We start from the raw sequence: 16036 nt of genomic DNA, 5'->3' as shown, positions 1-16036 counted from the left end.
TGTATATGACTGTATATGACTGATGGCTGGGTAATTTTCTGCACAGGAGAAATTGGCACAACATTGTAAATCAACTATACCTTAATTTTTTAAAAAAAACTGTTAGAACTAATAAACAAATTTACTTATGTTTCAGGATACAAGTTTAATACCCAGAAATCTGTTGTTGCCATACACTAATAATATCATAAGGCGAATTTAAGGAGTCCCTGTTGTGGCTCAGCAGTAGTGAAACCAACTAGTATCCATGAGGATGCAGGTTCAATCCCTGGCCTCACTCAGTGGGTTAAGGATCCAGGTTGCTGTGAACTGCTGTGAACCAGGTATAGGTCGAAAATGTAGATTGGATCCTGCATTGCTATGGCTGTGGCACAGGCCAGCAGCTGTAGCACTGATTCAGCCCCTAGCCTGGGAACTTCCAAATGCCACAGGTGTGAACCTGAAAAGAAAAAAAGAAAGAAAGAAAGAAAGAAAATTTAAGAAAACCATTCCATTTACAACTGCATCAAAAAGAATAAAATATCTATCACTACATTTAACAAGCAAGTAAAAACTGTGTACACTGAAAACTATAAGACATTAATGAAAGAAACTGAAGAATACACAAATAAACAGAAAGACATGGATTGGAAGAATATCATGAAAATTTCCATACTACCCAAAGCAATCTAAAGATCCAAAGCAGGGAGTTCCCATCATGGCGCAGTGGTTAACGAGTCCGACTAGGAACCATGAAGTTGCGGGTTCGGTCCCTGGCCTCACTCAGTGGGTTAACGATCTGGCGTTGCCGTGAACCGTGGTGTAGGTTGCAGAAGCGGCTCGGATCCCGCGTTGCTGTGGCTCTGGCGTAGGCCGGTGGCTACAGCTCCGATTTGACCCCTAGCCTGGGAACCTCCATATGCCACAGGAGTGGCCCAAGAAATAGCAAAAAAAAAAAAAAAAAGACAAAAATAAAATAAAATAAAGATCCAAAGCAATCCACATCAAAATACTAACGGAATTTTCCCCAGAACTAGAACAAACAATCCTAAAATTTGTATGAAGACAAAAGCCATCAAATAGCCAAAGCAATCTTGAGAAAGAAGAACAAAGCTGGAGGCAGCCCACTCTCTGATTCTGAATTGCACTACAAAGCTATAGTAATCAAATCAGTATGGTATTGGCATAAAAACAGTCAATGGAACAGAATAGAGAACCCATAAATTACCCATGCCTATGCAGTCAATTGACTTATGATGAAGGAGCCAAGACTATACAGTGGAGAAAGGACAGTCTCTTCAATAAATGATTAATGTTGGGAAAACTGGACAGTCAGATGCAAAAGGATGAAGCCAGATCACTATCTTACAACATACCTAAGAATTAACTCAGAATGGATTAAAAACTTGAATGTAATACCTGCAACCATAAACCTATCCAGGTGAAAACATAGACAGTAAGTCTATGATAAATGTCTGAGAAGATAGGGCCAAAAAAGAAAACAGAAAAATATGGTTGGTACAAACTACTAACGTCAGAAATTTTTTAAAAAGAGAGAAATCACCACAGATCCTAATTAAGTTTTAAAAATAATAAAATCATACTGAGGAAGACTGTATTTTCTGGAAATGGCTAAAACTTTCCATCCTACATACCATTTTCTCAGTGTAATTTTGATATTCCTCCCATTTGGAGGTGTGGTCTTTGTTCTCTCCCTTGAATCTGGATTAATGTGTGACTCTAGAAGATTTTATGTGACTTCTAAGGGAAGTTCACAAAAAGTGATAACTTTCTAGCTGGTTTTCCTGGAATATTAGCTGTTTTAATGGTGGGAGTTTAGGTAAGCTATTCCATAGCATTGCTGCTGTGGAATCTATTTTGTTTGGCCAAGTGGCCTACAGGGGACTACATTAGACCTCTCATTGTAAGCACATGCCCCAGATTAATAGCAGATAGTCACAAGTAACTGTAAGTTCATTTTTTTTTTTTGCTTTTTTGCTTTTTTTTAGGGCCACACCTGCAGAATATGGAAGTTCCCAGGCTAGAAGTCAAATTGGAGCTGCAGCTGCCAGCCTATGCCACAGACACAGCAACAGGGGATCTGAGCCTCACCTGTGACCTACACCACAGTTCACGGCAATGCCAGATCCTTAACCCACTGAGCAAGGTCAAGGATCAAACCCACATCTTCATGGATACCAATCAGGATCATTTCCTCTGAGCCACAATGGGAACATCCAGATGCAAGCTCTTAATATGACTTCCCCAACAGCCCTTGTGATAAACAATCTTTCCTACTTCCCAGTCTTCTCCTTGCATATCTCTTAGATAAAACCTTCTTGGAGTTTACCAAAATCCTACTCTTTTTGGTTTGAATTGAATAATTAAACCTTAACCTGGGAGACCCAAGGAGCTCCAGGAACAGAGGCTATGGATCCTGATAAAGGTGTGCACCCCCATATCCAGTCTCTCTCTCTCTCTCTGCGTGTACCCTGCTTTGACCCTCCCATGTAGCCCCTTGAGGTTTGCCATGTACTTCTTCCAGGACCGTGAGTACCAGACTTCTCTATTTCAATTTCTCTTGTGATCTACTTACCATCCAGCACTCTATGCTTCATTTAACAAATGTTAACAAAGTCATAACATGTAACCCAACATTGTTAGGGTAAGTATAAGCAGACTTTGGAGAGGACCTCATGGAAAGAAACCAGGATTTCTTTGCCCATATTTCTGACTGAACTCCCAGAAAGCACCAATTTGATTTGCCAGACACATGAATGAGTCTTAATGAAAGGTAAACTTCAAGCCCAAGCTGATCCAACCTAGCCATTTATTCATACAGAAACAAGCTGCTCGAATAAGTTCAGGCCAAATTGCAGCATTATAAGTTGATAATAATTTGTTGTTGTTTTAATAGAGCAAATCATCTAAGATTTCAGGTAGTTTGTTAAGCATCAATAGATAACTATTATAGCGGTTATAAAAATTGTCAACAAATTAAAATATTTAGTTGAAATGGACAAATTACCAGAAAAACAGCATTTATCAAGAGATTCAAAAGATAAAATATATAAAAAAATCCTACGTCTATTAAGTAAACTGAATTAAAACATCCTTCCAAAATAGGTTTAATCAAAGTCCTCCTAAAAAAAAATTATCAGTCAATTTAAGAAATAACACAATGTGGAGTTCCAATTGTGGCTCATCAGGTTAAGGATCCAATGCTGTCTCCATAAGGATGTGGGTTGATTCCTGGTCTCGCTCAGGGGGTTAAGGATCTGGTGTTGCCACAAGTTGCGGTATAGGTCACTGTGACTCAGATCCAGCATTGCTGTATCTCTAATTCAATCCCTGGCCTGGGAACTTTCATATGCCACAGGTGCAGCCGTTAAAAAAAGAAGAAAAAAAGTAAAAATACCTATATTATATTACACTCCTGGGTATGATGGAGTAACTTTATTAGACTAACCTTCCTGCCAAGAACAATAAAAACTAGATAAAATATACAATGCATGTGTCTGAAGATATTTGATATCTACCAAGAATACTAAAAAGAAAGGAGGGATACACTACAAAATGAGCTCTGCACATGCCTTTTCTTTTTTTATCAAGGATTGGTTGAATTAAAGTATGAGGAACAGAGGCCTTGCACTAACAGTAACCAAAAATGTTTATTGCACTCAGGATATGGCATTTTCTAAAGGACCAGTCTTTAAGAGATGAAGAGAGTCTTAGTATCTTGTGCTCTAAATTCTATGTGTAATTTCCTTACTAGTCATTTTCTGCATCCTCTGAATCTTCAGTTCCGTTACTTCTCAGGAACTAAATACAGTGTTTGAAGCTGGGACTCTAAAGAACTGAGCAGGAGTTCCCATCATGGCTCACCAGTTAATGAATCTGACTAGCATCCATGAGGACGCAGGTTCGATCCCTGGCCTTGCTCAGTGGGTTGGGGATATGGCATTGCCATGACCTGTGGTGTAGGTTGCAGCCACGGTTTGGATCCTGTGTTGCTGTGGCTGTGGCATAGGCCAGCAGCTACAGCTCCAGTTCAACTGCTAACCCTTGTCTGGGAAACTCCATGTGCTAAAGGTGCAGCCCTAAAAAAAAGAATTTAAGAAAAAAAAAAGAGTTGAGCAAATATGTGAACGGTCCTGAAAAGTTTATGGCCCAACAAGTTGAAACATTTCCAGTAACTCTGGGGCACTTAAGCTGAGACTCAAAAGAGCTTCAACATGGAAGTGATGGTTACTCCCTAGGATTAAAAGCAGACTAGATAAAGTTCAGGGCTAAGTATAGCCTAAAACACCCAAATGACTAGATCAAAATGATCTGTCTAGAATTTGTCAGCCTTTAAGGAGAAAAGTAAACCTCTCTGAAAGAAAATAGAATCATAAGGAACCTCTATAATTTTTTATGCAAAGTGTCCAATATTTGATCAAAAATCACTAGTCATGTCAAGAAACTACGTATAACTGCAAACCAGGAGAAAAAGATAGGCATTCTAAAGAGAACCCGAGAGATACATATATTGGAATTATCAGATTTTAAAAGAACTATTGTGAATATATTCAAAAATTTCAGGAAATGATGCAGAATTTTATCACAACAGAGAACACTATTAAATTGATATTATAAAACTGAAAGAAAAAGACAAATATTAAAATTTACACGAAGAGACCTAATTCCATATTAGTTATGTTAGAGATATATCAGTATAAAATATGTAGAATGAAGCACAGAAAGAAGAGGGTAGAAATTTAGAGAAGAGAAGAAAACATATATGAGAGATAGTAAATAGGACTTTATTTTATTAAAGGCACAGAAGGAGAGGAAAGAAAGAATGGGGCAAAACTATATTTAAGAAAAAATAAGGCTGAGAATTTTCTAATGCAAAAATAGACATCATGACAGAGATTCAAGATATCTGTAAACACTCAGAAAATCCACCTGGAGATATACAATAAAAGTTCTAAAAACTGAAGAGAAATGTTTTTAATTATAAAAATAGACAAAAAAAAGCAACAAAAATGACAAACAATTTTTCAATAGCAACAATAGAACATGATGGACCATAATGTGAGAAAAAGAAGACATGCAGATGGTCAATATGTATATATGCACTGTACAGCAGAAATGGGCAGAACACTTTAAATCAACTCTAACAGAAAAAATTAAAATCTTTGAAAAAATGGAAACCAGAATACAGTACAGCAACATCATTAAAGAGCTATAAGAAAATAAGTGCCAAGTTAGAGTTCTTACCCCACCAACAGTCAGAAATAAACTTAACATAAAAGATATTTTTAGACAAAAAATAAACTGAAAGAGGTTATCAGCAGCAGTCCTGCAATAAAATAAATACTAATGGGAATAATTCAGATAAAAAAAATTATCCTAGAAAGAAGAACAATCATTAAGGAAGGAATGAAGAACACCAGAAAGAATAAATATTTGAAGAACTCTAAGCAAACATTGACTGTTTAAAACTATAACAGTGCCACACGAGGGTATAATATTGAAATGATTAAATTTTATAAAATAGCATTTTATAAGGCAGGAAGGGGCTAAACAGAGTTAAAGTGTTGTAATAGCCTTGTGCTGTTTAAGAAATAGAAATAGTACTAATTGAAGGTAAATATAATGAGTCTAGAGCGTTTATTAAGATCCTTAATGCAGTACTTTTGAACTGTTTCTTCAATAATAGACAGGTCCCATAATCTGTGTTGTTCTACACTATAGCCTTTAGCTACATCTGGCTATTGAGCACATAATATGTGCCTAGTGGGGTGGAGGAATTGAATTTTAAACTTCATTTAAACTTAAATAGCCATATTTGGCTAGTAGGTACTATATCAAACAATACAACTCTGAAAAAATCATTAAAAATGTGTAAAAGAACATATGATTAACAAACTAACAGAGAGGGAAGATAAGAATTTTTTTAAACATGCTTTATCTAAAATGAGACAAGAATGGTGAAAAAATAACAAAGAACAAATGAAACACCAACACCGCCAACAAAAGTTGTATGTAGCAAGGTAGTAGATTTAAATCCAAATAGATAGGAAATTATACTAAATGTGAATGGAGGGGATACACTGAGAAAAGCCTATGATTGTCAGATCAGTAAATTTAAAAAAATATATATGTATTTTGCCACTAGTAATTTTAGTCATCAAACAAACAGGTAAAGAGAATTGGGGACTGGATGTGAGAAGTGAAAAGTAGACTGAATTGATATCTAAATAAATTTCCTGAAGTCCCCTTGAATAAATATCTACATGAACATATAACTATGTGATTCCTCTTTAGTGTCTTTAAAGTAGACTGAAAATGGGAAACTTACACATGGTCCATTATCTGCCTTATTTTTAATCATCACTAGCTTCTCAAAGAAAGATCCATAGAGGAATATTCTGGCCATTTTTCCTGGATCCACATTACCAAAGAGTTGTTAAAGATGTAAGATGGCATTTCATGTTTCTGTGAATTCAAAGGATCTGTGCTGCCCTAGGGCATGTTCGTCAGTCAGGATTCCTCTCTCTAGAAGCGTCCTTGAATTCTCCCATTCTTCTTTCCATGTGTTCCTCACCCTAAGACCTTTTTTTTGCCTCTCATTTACTCATAGATAAAAATCTGTTATATCTCCTAACACAAGATTTTAGGCTATTGAGTTTAACACAGGTATTACCTGAGGTCTCCTGAGGTGAACATAAAAGTAAATGAAATTTGGCCACTGCCATGCCAAAGTTTCTCACATGATTTCTCATTTTGCTAATAGAATGTCTGAGAAAGTATAAAGAGTTATTAGAAACATTGATTCTGGAATCAGAAAGACTAATATTCAAATAATTGATTTCATGACTTATTGTCTTAAGTTTCCTCATGTACAAAAGGAGAATGATCACCTGAGGCAAATTTATCATTAGGGAATAAGGCTTAAACATCAAGACTTTTAGCAAGAGCAATCTTGAGAAAGAAAAATGGAGCTGGAGGAATCAGGCTCCCTGATTTCAGACTAGAAGAGAACATAGGCAAGACATTCTCTGATATTAACCTTACAAATGTTTTCTCAGGTCAGTCTCCCAAAGCAACAGAAATAAAAGCAAAAATAAACCAATGGGACCTAACCAAGCTTTGGCACAGCAAAGGAAACCAAAAAGACAACTTACAGAATGGGAGAAAATACTTTCAAATGATGCAACTGACAAGGGCTTAATCTCTAAATAATATAAAGAACTTATACAACTCAACAGCAAAAAAAGCCAAACACCCAATTGAAAAATGGACAAAAGACCTGAACAGACATTTCTCCAAGGAAGATACAAAGATAGCCAACAGGCCATTAAAAAATGCTAAACATCCCTGATTATTAGAGAAGTGCAAATCAAACTACCATAAGGTACCACTTCACACCAGTCAGAATGGCCATCATTAATAAGTCCACAAATAACAAATGCTGGAGGGGGTGTGGAGAAAAGGGAACCCTTCTATACTCTTGGTGTGAATGTAAGCTGGTACAACCACTATGGAGAACAGTATGGAGGTACTTTAGAAAATATACATAGGAGTTCCCGTCGTGGTGCAGTGGTTAACGAATCCGACTAGGAACCATGAGGTTGCGGGTTCGGTCCCTGCCCTTGCTCAGTGGGTTAACGATCTGGCGTTGCCGTGAGTTGTGGTGTAGGTTGCAGAAGCGGCTCGGATCCCGCGTTGCTGTGGCTCTGGCGTAGGCCGGTGGCTACAGCTCCGATTCAACCCCTAGCCTGGGAACCTCCATATGCCGCGGGAGCGGCCCAAGAAATAGCAACAACAACAACAACAACAAAGAGACAAAAAAAAAAGAATTTATAAAAAAAAAAAAAGAAAGAAAATATACATAGAACTACCATATGACCCAGCAATCCCACTCTGGGCATATATCCAGGCAAAACTTTCCGTGAAAAATACAGGAGCACTCACATGTTCATTGCAACACTATTCACAATAGCCAAAAGCTGGAAAAAGCCCAAATGTCCATTGACAGATGATTGGATTAGGAAGAAGTGGTATATACACACAAAGGAATACTACTCAGGCATAAAAAAGAACAAAATAATGCCATTTGCAGCAACGTGGATGGAACTAGAGATTCTCATACTGAGTGAAGTAAGTCAGAAAGCGAAAGACAAAACCATGTGATATCACATATCTGGTATCTAATATACAGCACCAATGAACCTTTCCACAGAAAAGAAAATCATGGACTTGGAGAATAGACCTGTGGTTGCCAAGAGGAAGAGGGAGGGCGTGGGATGGACTGGGAGCTTGGGGTTGATACAGACTATTGCCTTTGGAATGGATTAGCAATGAGATCCTGCTGTGTAGCACTGGGAAGTATGTCTAGTCACTTATGATGGAGCATGATAATGGGAGAAAAAAGAATGTATACTTGTATGTATTAACTGGGTGACCATGCTGTACAGTAGAAAAAAAATAATGCATTGGGGAAATAAAAAAAAAAACTAAAAAATAAAAGACCAAAAAAAATAGATAACCAAAAAGTTCCTATTATATAGCATGGGGAACTCTCCTTGATATGGTTCATAAACTATAATAGGAAAAAGAACCTGAAAAAATGTTATATATATATATATAACATTTATATATAAAACTTATATATATATATAACATTTATATATAAAATTAAGTTTATATATAAAACTTAATTACTGTATTGTACACCTGAAACTGGCACAACATTGTAAATCAACTATACTTCAATTTTTTCAAAAAACTTTTTAAAAAGACTCTTCATTGATGGACTACTTGGAGGCTCTTCTGAGGGCCCTCACAATGTGTTCATAAAATCTTTTATTTCTATAAAACTTCATAAAAGGTAGATATTTATGTCTTCTTCTTAAAGAATCCCTACCCCCTAATTTTAAAAGCTTCATGTTTCTCTCACAAAACATGTTCCTTCCATAATGGTAATAATAAACATATATGTTTGTGAAGAAAATTAAATAGAATGAAACTTTTTCTTTTTTTCTGGCCACACCTGCAACATGCAGAAGTTCCCCCACCAGGGATCAAACCTCTGCCACAGCAGCAACCAGAGCCACAGCAGTGATAATACTGTATCCTTAACCCACTGAGCCACTATAAAACTCCAAGATAAAACTTTCTGCTCTCTCTTATCCTTCTTCCATTATCAACTAATTCCTCATTGCCATCTGTATTTTAGCTTAATATATTTCCTCCACCCTAGGTCAGTTAGGTATGGAGATCAGGGCTTTCTAAGCACTCTCATTTCTACTTGTTGACAGAGAGTTATGACTAAATGATTATTTCCATAGATGTTTGCTGTTATGGCTGTGTCCTCTGCTAGAATGTAAACTCTAAGAAAGAGGAGTCGATATCTACCATGTTTATCATGATAATTCCCTCTGCTTATAAGTGCTAATAAATTGGTTAATTCAACATTAATGGATTAATAATAAATTAATATCTGACATTAAGTACAAATGAATACCTATTTTCATTAATGTACAAGTACTTCATTAATAAACAAGTAAAGCCATAAAGAATAATATTAAGATAATAGTTAAAATGGTTTTTTTGTTGTTTGCTTTTTGTTTTTTGTTTGTTTTGTTTTGTTTTGTTTTTGTTTTTGCTTTTTAGGGCCTCACCCGCAGCATATGGAAGTTCCCAGGCTAGCGGTTGAATCTTCGATTGAAGTTGCAGCTGCCAGCCTAGCCATAGCCACAGCAATGCAGGATCTGAGCCATATCTTTGACCTACACCACAGCTCACGGCAACCCAGATGCTTAACGCACTGAGTGAAGCCAGGGATTGAGCCCACATTTTCATAGATAATAGCTGGGTTCATAACTAGTATCTGAGCCACAATGGAAACTCCCTAAAATGTAGTTTCAAATTGGTTGAGGTATTTTATGTCTGACAAAATCTTAGAGGCCTGATATGGAAATCTACACATGGGAGTAAAAAACTTAAATTTATATGATTATCACTATATTTCACTTGTGGATTTTACTTTAATTAACAAACATGGATTTTTTTTTTTCTTACTACAGACAATTACCACACAATTCATCTTGTGCAAAAAAGGATAAATTCAGGTTATAGGCCATTCTCAACTGTTAATGTGCTGGTATTGAGAAAAGCAGTTAGTGGGAAAAAAATTCCTCTTCAAACTTGTGCTGTAATTCAGTTATAACTAGGTTTAAATTCAAGCTTAGACACATACTGGTTGCAGGATTTGAGGAAAGTTGCTTAATTTTTCTAACTTTTAGTTTTCTCATGATGTCATGATAACACATACCTCACATTGTTAGGGTAAGCACTGTCAATGAATAAAACCTTACACCATACTGAGAAAAAAAGGCACTATTTGCCAATTGTGAGCTATTTTTACTTTTAAAACTACAAATAAATTTTTAACTAAAAGTTCTAATCACACTATACTATTTGGCAATATCAGGTAGATAATGCCTTTGTTTTATTCAAAGGAAAAGCTCTATTTAAAAGTTTGGATTTTTTTCTAAGCATATTTTGATTTGGCTTCATACAAAGACCTATCTAGCATAACTCTGATAGTACATTAGAAGATAAACTTTTTAATAAAACACAAATTTATTAGTCATTATTCTAATTTAATTTGGAAAGAAATAAAGAAATAACAATACTGAACAGGAACACATGCCCTAGTAATTATCAGAAACAGATTGTAATTCCTTAAATGTTCTTTTGAAATAGTATAGTGTTATTTCTGAACATTATATGTTCCATATCAAGAATGACTATTTTTCTAGCTCTGCTCTGGAAATACTGTATTGCACATACTGGAACAAGAAAATTCTGCTAAACATATTCCAATAAACTTATGGGCAACATGGAATGCTGTACCCTGAGAAAGTAGAAAACTTCTCATGAGAATGTTTGAAATGTCACTCCGGTTCAGTTTAGATCAGAGTGCAGGTGGCTCTACAAAGCATTTGCTGGAGGCTGCGTGTTTATACAGTTGTTGCTTCCAGGATGGTATTGATTGGTTAGGCAACTAATAAAACAAGCAGGCTTGCTTTCATCTCTGTGCGTTTTGGGGCTTCTAAAAGATAGAGAAGTGGTTTTAATTATGACATGTTCTATTCACTTACTTTTTAATTCTTTTTTCTTACTTGACCATTCCAATCCACATCCTTCTCCTATTTCAGGATCTGTCTCCTTGCTCATGATTCCAAAGCCCCAGATGCCTTAGAAAGCAAATAATCCTGAGGAAGACATTCTTCCTGGATCCCTCAGACAGAAACACTTAACATCAGAAAAATTAATAGGCCTGATTGTTCCTATTACATAAATTTCTATTCAGAGTTACTTATTTTATTTATGACCTAATCTATATGGGCCAAAGTTTTTCAGTTGCAAATAAAACTAAAATTTATCATGGAATTTATGAAAAATATCCTTAAAATAAGATGTTCTACATTTTATATGACAGTTTGAGTACATGAAATCATACTGTACACTAAATCACTGCATATCTGTGTGGAGTTTATGTATAGATAGATGCATATATACATGGTACAGAATTTCAAATTTTATACTAAACTTGTATTTTTAAAATATTTTCCTCCATACCTTTAGATTCTCATTATATTTCCATATTTTTTCTCACACTTTTGTACTATTGCTATTTCTATTTTCTATATCCTTTTAAATTACCCAAAATTTATATTTGACTTAATAATGAATGTTCAATAAAAACTGAACACAATATTCAAAGTGCAATTCGAAGACTATAAATAAAATTTCTTGTCAGAGGGCTACATAGACTATGCTGTAAGAAAAAAAAGATTTTTTTTTCCAAGAAAAACCTTAAAAAATAAGAAGGTGGCAAGCATTAAAAATCAACCACAATAAGCAATGAGATCCTGCTGTACAGCACAGGGAACTATATCTAGTCACTTGTATAGAACATAATGGAAGCTAATATGAGAAAAACTATATATATATATTTATGTATGTCTGACTGGGTCACTTTACTACATAGTAGAAATTGACAGAACACTGTAACTCAACTATAATGGAAAAAATAAAAATCATTTTAAAATAAATAAATAAATAAAAACCAACCACACACATTAGCATAAAATGGAATCAGAATATTTTTAAAAAGGAAGAGCATAGAATATAAAAGTGCTAGTGTAAGTCACATAATGGTAATCAGCTAAGAACATGAATTATAAAATAATTACTGTATTTTTTGGCTCAAATGAAACAATTCTCATTTCATTTATAATTCATTCAAAGTGTTTCAAGAATCTAAAGAAAAAGAAAAACTCATTTTGATAGACCTTAAACTGTTTTTCAAGTATAAAGACTTAGTATTGAAAACACTTTCTTATAGTGTGATTTAATTTTAATGAACACTCTGGTAGAATAAAATCACAGCTGATGAAAATTCTGAAGAAGGAAAGAAGTAGAATGGACCACCATGTCTCTCACCCTATGGTTCCCAGGCCAGCATCAGCATCACTTGGAAACTTGTTAGAAATTCAAATTCACAGGCACTAACCCAGACCTACTGCATTAGAAACCCTGTAATTTGTGTTTTAGCAGATCTTTGAGTGATTTTGATGCACTCCAATTTGAAAAGCAGTAGCAAACTCATTAATAGTGTTTACTCTGGAACCAGACTGATAGTTCAGATCTCAAATTTGCTATCAGCTGAGTGGCTTTCATCAAACAAATCTAATATACTGTTCTTCTGTTTCTCTTTTGCAAAATGGGGCAAAGGTAGTATTATCTCATAGTAGTGTAGTGAGGATTAAGTGAATTAATATATGGAGAGTATCTAGGCCATTTTTGGATGATACACAGACGACACTCAACAAATATTATCAATTGTCATGATATATTCGAATCCAGGTTCCATTGAAAATAAATGACTTAGTCAAGGTCATACAGCTAATGTAACTTAAAAACTAACAGTTCCAGCTTTTTCTATTCATGTGCACAGATTTTTTAATGGCTGGGAATGACTGAAATTTACCACATGTTCTCTAAACAACCTAACTACATACACATACAGTATTTTTACAATATCAATGTCTCAGTCTCAATTTTTACTTTGCATTTTAATGATATGTACTGAAAAGGCTATCAAACTTTCAGCAAAATAATTAAGAAATAATAACCTTTTCATTTCTTTTTATGATAGTGATAGCCATAGATTTATGTTATTTAATAACCAGTACAGGGAGCATGTGCCAAAAATTATGGAAAGGTTAGTGGAAGGAAGATAATAAGACCAACATATACTACAATAGCAAATAAAAACCTTTGTCTTCTAAGTTACGTCAATAGGAAGAGAGTTAAGTGCCCCTAATAAAATATGTTATGAACAAATATCAGATAACATCACTTATATATGGAAGCTACAAACCAGATACAAATGAACTTATTTGCAGAACAGAAACAGACTCATAGATTTTGGAAACAAGCTTATGCTTACCAAAGGGGACAGGTGTTTGGCAGGGTGGACTGGGGGTTTGGGACTGGCATATACACACTGTGGTATATGGAATGACTGACCAACAGGGGCCTACCCAATATTCTGTGATAATCTCTGTGGGAAAAGAACTGAAAAAGACTGGATGTGTGTATATGTATGGCTGAATCACTTTGTTGTACAGCAGTAATTATCACAATATTGTAAATCAATACTCCAATAAAACTTTAAAAAATGAAAAAATATATTATGAAATTTGAGGAAAGGCAGCAAGGAAAAAATAAGAATAAATATGCATTAATGTAATATTAGTTGCTTTAACAAATACATTTAAAATAGTATAATAGGGAGTTCCCATTGCAGCTCAGCAGGTTAAGAACACAACAGAGTATCCATGAGGATGTGAGTTTGATCCCTGGCTTCATTCAGTGGGTTAAGGATCTAGTGTTGCCAGAAGCTGCAGAGTAGGTCATAGATGTGGTTTGGATCTGGTGTCTCTGTGGCTGTGGTATAGGCCAGCAGCTGCAGCGCCAATTTGAACCCTAGCCCCAGAATGTCCATGTGCTTTAGGTGTGGATCTAAAAAAAAAGAAAAAGATGGAGTTCCTGTTGTGGCACAGCGGAAGCAAATTCAACTAGTAACCATGAGGTTCTGGGTTTGACTCCTGGCCTCGCTCAGTGGGCTAAGGATCTGGTGTTGCTGTGAGCTGTGGTGTAGGTCACGTATGTGGCTCAGATCCCGTGTTGCTGTGGCTGTGGTGTAGGCCTGCAGCTGTAGCTCTGATTCGCCCCCTAGTCTGGGAACCTCCATATGCTGTGGGTGCAGCCCTAAAAAGCAAAAAAAAGAAAGAAAGAGCATAACAAAGTAAAATGGTAGAATAGCTCAAACATAATCAGCGTATTTCTAGTCTTAGAATCACCCATTGCAGGAGTTTCTGGTCCGTGGGCAGACTTCCTCCTTGGCAACAAAGGCTTATTCTATCTGCTCCACAGTCTCTAAAGGTGTTCTTATGATCTTTACCATGTTGGAAAAAAATGGGAAAAGAATGTGGGATGCACACATCATTTCTTAAAGGCCTTATTCTAGAAATGGAGGCCCTCCATCCTTTCATATTCTATCCATCAGAGCTCAGCCATCTGGTCACACCTGACTGCAGGGAGATGAGTATACAGGTCAGCTGTGTACTCGCCACAACCAGCCTCACTACATTTACTTATCTGATGCCAAATGAATGTACTGTCAGAAAGGTGATAGGTAAATAATAAGTTTAGATATGATCATTTGAATTTTTTGTTCCTCAGTGGTGGAGGTAAATCAGAATATCATGCTTAGAATTCTTCATCCAATAAAATGAGAGGAAAAGCTCTATACAACTCTATAGGAATGCTGTGAGGATTAAATGAGAATGCACGCTATTTTATTTTAGCCTAGTATCTGCACAGTAAGGGGTCAACATATTTTATATATGTATATATTAAAAAAAAGATTGGAGGGAGGAAAGGACATGGGAGTCAAGCAATATCTGAGTTCAAGAACTTAAAGCAAAAACAATTTGGAGACTTAAATATTTATCAGAATTTTTTTTTCTCTTTATGGCCACACCTGCAGCACATGGAAGTTCAAGGGTCAGGGGTAGAAGCAGTGCTGCAGCTGAAGCCTATGCCACAGCCAAAGCAACACCAGATCCAGCTACATCTGTGAACTACACCATAGCTTGCAGCAATGCCAGATCCTTAATCCTCAGACAAAGGCCAGAGATCCAACCTGCATCGTCATAGACAAGTCCTTAACATGCTCAGCTACAATGGGAACTCTCAGAATGTTTTAAGTAATCTTTTTATTTTAATTATGAACTCGTTTAAGATTTTCCTTCTTAAGCTACTTAGTGTAATTAAAGCTTATTAGCATTTTAACTAGGGAAAATTCCATTTCAACCTAGTGCAAACATGTTCAATTTCTTTAGTTTAGAATTTATAACCATGAGTCCATGACTGACTGAACGGCGTGTTTCCAAAAGAGTGCTTGTTTCCTCATTCCCAAGTGGGAGTGAGCTTAGGTGGCCCTTGCACAAATGTCAGTACTGGGTTTAAGTTACTTTTATGAGAAAACTATTTTTAAAAAGCTGTTATGCCTATGCAATCCAGTAACTATCTTACTGCCCTTTAATATATTTTTCCTCAAAAGAAAAAAGTCTCCAGTTAAAGAGCAGTTTTCTGATTTGAGCATGAAATCTTATTTTAATTCTATGTAAATTAGAAGAGGAAGAGCAGAGCATTCAGCCTCGTACTGAGAATATGCCACTTGGCCTGTGCGGCCGTTGAACATCTCAGCCCACACTGCCCCTGAAGCCCTCTACTATCATCCACATCAGTACTTAGGAAACTTCATTCTAACCCTCAGGGTCAAATGCCTTGAGCTTTGTACCAGATATTCGGTCAGCATTCAACATTCAATCATTTTTTAAAAATTCTAGCAAAGCCAACACATTAGTGAATAGTGTAATCACAAGTCAATGAGAAAGAAAGTCCAAAAGGATGTTCAGAC

The sequence above is a fragment of the Phacochoerus africanus genome, chromosome 1 (genome assembly GCF_016906955.1).
Source record: "Phacochoerus africanus isolate WHEZ1 chromosome 1, ROS_Pafr_v1, whole genome shotgun sequence".
NCBI lineage: Eukaryota > Metazoa > Chordata > Mammalia > Artiodactyla > Suidae > Phacochoerus > Phacochoerus africanus.
This window is presented reverse-complemented; position numbering follows the sequence as displayed.